Raw genomic sequence first — 8,593 nt, forward strand, 5'->3', positions numbered from 1 at the left:
ATGGGAATATAATACCGGCGCCAAAGCGAATCTGAGAGCGCCCTGCGGACGATGAGAGTTTCATAATATCCTAGAGAGTTTGAGAGCGCCCTGCGAGCTCTGTGAATATCATACTAGCGCCCTGAAGAGCTTGATAGCGCCTGGTGATCTATGATATTATATATCATACTGGGGCCCTAGCGAGTATGGAAGCATTCTCCGAGCTATGGGAATATCATACTGGTACCCCAGAGAATCTGAGAGCGCCCTACGAACTGTGGGAATGTCAGATTAGCGCCCTGCGAGCTATGGAAATATCATACTGGCGCCAGAGAGAATCTGAGAGCACCCAGCGAGCGATGAGAATATAAGGCTACCCTAGAGAGTTTGAGAGCGCCCAGCGTGCTATGGGTATGTTATGCTGGCGCCCGAGAGAATCTGAGAGCGCCCTGCGAGCTATGTGAATACCATACTTGCGCCCATAGAGTCATACTAGCGCCCTGGAGAGACTGATAGCGCCCAGCGAGCTATGAGAATATCATAATAGCACCCCAGCGAGTGTGGAAGCGCTCTTCATGCTATGTGGATAGCACAATAGCGCCCCATAGGGTCTCGAAGCGCCCTGCGAGCTTTCAAAATGACAAACTAGTTCCCCTGCGAGTCTGAGAGCACCCTGCGAGATATCGGAATATCATACTAGCGTCCTACGGGTTTTGCAAATATCTTATTGGCGCCCCAGAGAGTGTGGAAGCGCCCTGCGAGCGATGGAACATCAGACTATCGTCCGAGAGAATCTAAGAGCGCCTTGCGTGTCTTGTAAGTATCAAACTAATGTTGAAATGCTCTGCAAGGTGTGGGAATATCATACTAGTGCTTTCAAGTATCTGAGAGTATCCTGCGAGCTATGAGCATATCATACCAGTGCCCCATAAAGTCTGGGATCACTATGTGAGTTATGAAAATATCATACTAGCGCGGCAGGGAGCTTGACAATACCCTACGAGCTTGAATAGATTCACAAAATTCCAATTATCTGGATGTTTTTTACGAGCATATGGATCATTAAATTTGACTTCCAGAATGATAAGGCCAACGGAATTTTTTTTTGGCTCAAATTTTTTTTTTCGGTTCCAGGAGCTGGTTAGTCGCCGACTAACCGTGACTAACCACAACTACAGCACTGGACATATCTCTATGCTCGACATCACTACGGTTAGATTGCAAGTGGAAGGTAATATCTGATCCCCACGGTAGTGACAACCTACCGATTGTAATTGCAATCACCACTCGTTCAAGACCTTCGAAACCAATGAATGTTTCCTATGACCTCACACCAAGATGAGGAAAATTCGCTCATCGCCCTGAGCGTGTACGACTTTGTTTCGTTATATATCGTCGTGCTCTCACGCTCTCGCTAAAAAAATACAGATCCACACAGTTCGTTCCCCATCACACAGCATGCGATTGCGAAGAGAGAGAGAATCGGAAATCGTAAAATTTTTTAACACGATCCCGATTACCGATGCAGTAAGTTAATGAGTGCCGCCGAACACGATCGGGTGCGACTATGTTCGTTCGTAAAACTGATCCAAATCTTCGTGAGCAATCTCGAAACCGAATGATTGAAATGTATGGTTGGAAATATCAGTAGGAATCAGTGTCTGCATACGCGCTGGTTCCACATGCATCCATTTCCTTTCTGCGTGTTAAGTTTATCCTGCGCTGCGCACTCTGTCGCTCGAGTTTAAACTTTACCGCAGTATACAAATATATGCAAATGTGATGGGTCAATTTGTACAGACGATGTACACAAGATGTACATTTGTTTGGGTTTAGTTTAACTTTCAATTTTCGGGCGCGCTCCGGTCCGCCTGTGTGCAGCGACGTTGTCGCTGCCGTTGAAACTCAGAAGATTTGTTCAGCAACATTAGATTTGTCTTCTGTTCTATGCCATTTATTGGCTACGAAAGTAGTGCGCTTTATAGTGCATCATTGTGCAAATATAGCTCACTACACGGGAACAAATCGTTTCCTCGAAACAGGAAAATTGACTCATGATTTCATGAGCATAGTATATTTTCTTGTTATGAAAATACACCATGAATAAAATGCATGATGCCATGAGCTATTTTTTCCGTAACGCTATCTAGGCGTTACTATTTTTCAGTTGACTTAAAATCATGAATCATACGTGCTGAAACCATGATTCGAGCTCCAGTTAACTGGAAATCTTGATCATGAGTTATGATTAATGATTCATGATTGAGGGTACAAACTATTTATGGTATTTCTCAACGACAACTAAATTAACGTATGACAATTTGATGAAAAAGATTATTTTATATTATAAAACATAAAAACGATAAAAAATGAATAATAGTATTGAAATGTTTAACAAGTATCCTTGTCAATTGATTGTAATAAATCACGTGTGCTTTTTGGCAACTCGATTATCGATGCAGTAATTTTGAATAGATATGTTTGGATAAACATCCACAAAGGTTTGCAATCGGGGGTGTACTGTAGGTGTAGCATATATGTTATATGCATACACATACATACAGCATGCAGTATATTCTTTGCCGGGTACTCTGCTCCACCAAAAATAACAAACAGTCCTATGTTTGCCCTTGATGCCCCTACCGCAACAATTTGTGGTTGCAGACAAACGTTGCCGAACTTTTTTCGAAGGAATTCCAAACGTTCTTCAATTCGTTTTTGAATGTCACCTGCAGTCTATAAACGAAAAGAGAAAATAAGTTAAGCAAAGCAGCAAATGCTAGTAATAATTATATTGGAGCATAACTTAGGACATTAATTACATAAAAGCTCTTTTTATTCAAAATTCCTTATATTGAAATATATTTGAACTATTTTTAATTAATTTCATTTTATTGTAAATTTAACACAGTATATAACTAATGCTAATTAGTAATTAATTAGTTTTGATTAGTATTGAAGGCGAATCGCAATTCGGCCGTCTGATAAATGATGTAGATGAGACGGAGAATGTGTGATGTCTTGAATGCTGCATCTGACGACGTCATAATCTTGTATATCTAGTACATATGCATCGAAGTGCTCATCAAACTCGTAGTTTTGATAAATGTGGCAAACAAAAGTTATTATATTATTACACTTAATTATATGGCGAACATTTCTAAAAAAGCGGTCTTGTGCCTTATTAATTAAAATTGTTCCGGGTTTAATTTTAGTTTTTCCTAGCATTACATAGTTGAGTACTTGAACAATTGCATTAACATCATCAGAAATTAATCCATGCGGAATGGGTATGCAATTCAGTTTGATGAAAATTCCAGTTCCTTCTTCTAATTGTAATGCTGCAAAATTCTGTTTATTTGTGAATACGTTATACGCCATCATGAATTGATCCTTAATAGCTAAAGTGAGTGCAATGTTTTTTCTCGATGCTGTAATTGCTGCAATTTTTTTAAAATATTTATGTTTCATTTCTGGAATAAACGTGGATGTAAACCGTATCGGACCCGTCCATTCGATAGCAAGAGGATAATGCGTTAGAAAATGAGCTTTGGGTTTAAGATGCTTGTCAAATAATGTTTTGTACTGATGTAAGGTGTAATTTACAAGATCTTTCAACTCTTTGATTTCTGGTGATGAAAACGATGGCTTCATGATACATGTGCTAATTTTGGTAACGTTGACTAGAAATATCCACTCTTGTTTAGCTGGCACTAAGTCGCCTATCATTAATGTAATATTGTCCACGAAACATTTCATTTGCCCTGCAGACATCTTAAACTTCGAGGATTCTAAATGCTCCGGCTTTATTTCTGGAGGAATATTTTTCCGCTGGTTGATATCATAATCGTACCGTTGGATTCGTTGATTTAGTATGTATAATGACAAATATCCTTTTGAAATAAAATGTAGAATACAGCAGGTCAAGGCATCATGAGCGAATCCTTCATAAAAGTCGTGCATACAATCTACGATCTTCAGGTCCGTAATATGAAAGTTAGGGATAGTGTTGAAAACTGATTTTGTTCGGATTCCTGTTTCTGAGAAGCTACCATTTTCAAGTGCTAAATTGTACGATTCCTCAGTGCGGTAGAGTGTAGGATCGTCTTCTGTGCATTTCCGAATGTTGTCAAGATGCATCGAGCAAATTCTGCATGGATAGTTTGCAACAAATGATTTACTGTAGTCCAAAAGAGAATTTAAACCCAAATTATCTCCTCGTAATCCTCCAAATAAAAAAAATATATTACAATCTTTGCCTTTTAAAGGTATTCTTACAGGTGTTTTCTCCAAATGTGTGATTTCTTGAATTAAAGTATGCAATACTTCTTCGTTCGAGTGGGATTTTTCTACCGCTGAATATACAAATTGGAGTAGGAACATGTTTTCGATTTTCGATTGTGTCGTGGTAAACTGGGAAAATTTAAATAAAATCCAGTCAGCGCTTGTTTACCAGCTTTTGAGCCCAACGGATTATTGATTTCGAAAGAATCTGCGAAAATGAAATATGGAATACACACATCATCAGGTCTGTTTTCAACTTTTTGCTTCCAGAATTTGCCTTTAACAAAGTTGTCATTCACATCTTCTGATGAAGTAGTAAGCTTTTCATAACTGTTCAATAACGCTTCGATATTCGCCTCAACAGCAAAAAAATTGGTGAAAAGATTTTCTAATCCGATGTACACGTTGGATTTTGATTTTTCCACCATTTCTACGACATCTTCTAATTCCATGGGATTAAGTTCACTGGTTACATGATCAAGAATTGGCATTTTGAAATTACAATTCTCCTTCAAAAGTTTTACAAATTTATGTTCGGTATCTACCATATCGAATGCTTGAGTGACCTTCATTATGTGGTTTAAAACGTTGGCTTTTTCTGCATCTGGAATTGCTGGCTTAATTGCATCACAGACAATCGACATAAGTGGTTCTAACACCATTATTTTTAATGAAGAGATAATTTCAAAGACCATAGCACGGTTGTAATTGGGCAAACTATGCAAATATGTGGCGAATGCTATTCCTGTCTGCTGTATTGAAGTTAATGTATTGTCTTCAACATGATGCCTTAAATCCTTCCAGAAATCACTATCATTTTGCTCTAAAGTAGTAGTGCCATGTGACGTTGATAGCTGATCCAAATCGAATATGTCAGTACTTTTGCCGGGAGCATCAATAATTCTGGAAAATAAAACAATGATGGAAAATCTTTACATAAAGTATATCAGCTCGACGTGTTTGTAGTAATATAAACAAGGGTGGGAAAAAATAATACGATCGGTTAAAACAAAATTATTGTTGTGATACCTGATATCTGAAGTCATTACAATGTTTGTTTGTGTAACGTGTATCTTTTTAGATCTCCAATCCTCTGGTTCGTTTTGAGAATGTTCTTTTTCCATGTGGCGTACAAAACTTCTACTGTTCGTATATTGTCTTCCACAATTTTCCTGGGCGCATTTGAATATGCTGTGCTGATTCAAATTGTGAGATCTGACATTTGATAAATGTTTCATTAATACTTTCGTTCCGGGAAATCTTCGATTGCAGAGGAAACATACTAGTTCTCTATGACTCATAATGGTCTATATTTGCGCTACATGAAAAACAAATATCGATTAGTTAGCTTCATGAAATTCATTAGAAAATACTGAAATGCACTTTTACGAAATTCAAACTTAGCAATTTGTTGACATAACACCGCAATTAACATACTATTGCAGTTTACAGGGTTTAAATTATCTGAAAAACAAAGTAAACTAATTTTATAAATAATTTACAAAAAAATAATTCAAATAAAAAAAGTACTTACTTCTTAGTTTATGGGAAAAGAATTGACAATATAATACATTAACAACAAAATACCTTTTTTCTACTTTAGCAGTCACATTGTTTGAATGAACAAATTAACAAAATTGCAAGACATTGACTGAAATAAGTCCGATTAACATACGGAAATATATTTATAGTTTTTGTATCCCATATATTTAGACGCACTCCAGGCATGATATACGTTTATAGTTATATTTTCGTGTAAATAAAAGAAGCATCTTTCCCGAACTTGCGATTATTGCTAAGGTATTCCACTATAATAATAAGCATTATTCGTGTTTCGATAAATTCAACACTTTGCAATATCAATAGGAGTGAGTTTTGGAATTAAAAATATGATACAACGATATTGCGTGCATCAGTACTAAAGAACCTCTGACAGACAATTGCTTTAAGATGGTTATTGCATTACACCTGGACAGTGGTGCATCGAGGAGACCGAGAGGGCCTATAGGCCTTTGTATGTTTTGTGTTTTTTCATACTCTGCACCAGCCCTAACTAACGATCAACCACAAGCCTGTGCGCGCTGGTATGGTCGATTGGCGGGTCGACGTGGATTGACTTATGCTGTGGGCCGTGTTTCCATACATTGTTCCGCAGTTTAATGGTAGTGATAGTGGACATGACTCGCATTGTAGATCATTATGTGTAGATTTATCGGTTGACTTGGTCATTGTTTCACATGCTAATTAAATAAATGTAAAAGTAGAAACCTATTAGTGGTCGTTTTGTAATAATTGTAGTTTTTAGTGCTAGTGTACAATGGTTATGTGCTGGTCGTATATCTATCTGTGCATGTGTTCGTCAGAGTATTTGTGACAGCTGATTCAGGGAATGGATGCAGAAATGGCGTATGTGATAAAATATTGGGTCCAATTTGTGCATTAGATACAATTCACTCGGGAAGATCGGATTGGATAAATTAAGGTACAATTAATTTACCGACGCACGTGAATTATCCATTCCCGGTCAGCATAACATGATAAAATTCTAACAAAATGTAATTGTCGTTAATTTTATATAAACATCATTTGCTGGCATTTGGACGAGTTCAAGTAGTTTGATTGCATGTTACATGTCTTCTTTTTTTACACCATTAGTCTGTTTTTGTTATACTTCTATTAGTTTGCTTTTCCTCTACTCATTCTTACCAAAAATAATGTCTGATTTTTGCACTTCTAATTAATCTTTTTGCATATTTTTTCTTTATTAGGCATGTTATGTTTCCTTCTATAGATATTAAAATAGATTCATACTAACACTCACTAACACAATCAATTGCACATTATCTCATATACACTCACAATCTTTCCCATTTTAAACGTACAAAAACTTGTGGCCTTTGCGATAACACAAACCTGGTCACAAACGCGCACATGCATGCAGCTGCAATCATCCACACATACTTACGCCCGCGGTCTTGCAAACAGTAAAACACCTAGGTAATTACGTGAACGTTTTAGCACCTATAAATTCACAAGCTCGGTCTCAAGCATTTACCCACTGCTTACGCGATCATGAATCGGTCGCGTCCGGAAGACTCTTTTCTCGGTCCTAGGAGCCTAGACTCATGCCTTCAGTTGGACCAATCAAAAACTGACATTTTCACTAGATAACACGTTCCATGGCATCAGATTCACGGTCCGCGCGATCATTCAAGAACACACGCGAATATGAAATAGCCACACAGTTATAAAATCGAATTTATATACGCGAAGTCACATACGTGCTGGCACACTCGACAAACACATGAACAAACAAACGCTTGAGCCTTTCGATAATCCACGCACACCTACGCTCGCGATACTTGATAACAACACGGGATAAAGTGAACTATTTAGCACATATAAATTGATATCATATAATCATGTGTTTTCATATCCAACCTTTTGGAGATATATATTCTGAACAGCCCACAGCACTGCTGTTCAATTCACTCTTTACATCACTTCCTGCAGCGCAATTATTCGTCCAGCATACATCAATTCCTTAACCATACCCCAACCCATATCCTGATCCTCTCCCATGGCGCTTTTCTGGTCTGCATGGACCATTCAGCCATTACCCCTGGCTTTGGACTGACTAGCGCTCTCATTGCTCCACCAATCGCTGCAAAATGAAAATGAAATAATAGCAAATATTCAGACATGCCAAATTGCGTTGTTAATAGATTGTAATTTGCATCCTCAGTCAGTAAAGATAACAACATCACACCGAAACAACCGTCGCTGTGCACAATAAGAAATATTGTTCATTTTGTAATACGTTGGCAGCCCGTACTGCCATAATCGCATATCTAGGGTTGCCACCTCTGGAGATACTTTGACCCGGAGATTTTCACTGATCTGGAGAGTGGTGAATTTTGAGTGGAACTAGGCAGAAATTGAAATCAAAGCGATTGCTCGATATTTTAGAGCACTTTAATCGCTTTTTATTACTACGTTAAAGTAAAGCTTTGTAACGGTTTTGTCGGTTTAATCTGGTGTAGTAGTTCACTACCGCTATACGTATAACAGTCCCATGTGCTATGGAATTTCCTATGCACATGGGACAATTATGCGTAGAGCGGCAGTTCGCTCTCCTCCATAACTAACAGGAAAAGGAGAGCAAAGGAGGCAAGGGCTGCGGCATCACATGGGAAGCACTATGTGGTGTCGATTATTCATCACCAGAGGTCGCAACAAAGGGGCAAAACTCACCTCCCTAGCCAACAGTTAAAGGTCGCAGCAGGAGTAGCAACAACACTGGAATAACTCATTTGATGTTGACCTAGTC

General features: G+C 38.2%; 1 pseudogene; it reads right to left on the reverse strand.

Annotated features, from left to right (window-relative positions):
- Positions 1-2,704: 2,704 nt before the first annotated feature.
- LOC131680454 (uncharacterized) lies at positions 2,705-7,845 on the reverse strand (annotated as a pseudogene).
- Between the last annotated feature and the right edge of the window lie 748 nt (positions 7,846-8,593).

This window comes from Topomyia yanbarensis, chromosome 2, assembly GCF_030247195.1.
Source record: "Topomyia yanbarensis strain Yona2022 chromosome 2, ASM3024719v1, whole genome shotgun sequence".
Lineage (NCBI taxonomy): Eukaryota > Metazoa > Arthropoda > Insecta > Diptera > Culicidae > Topomyia > Topomyia yanbarensis.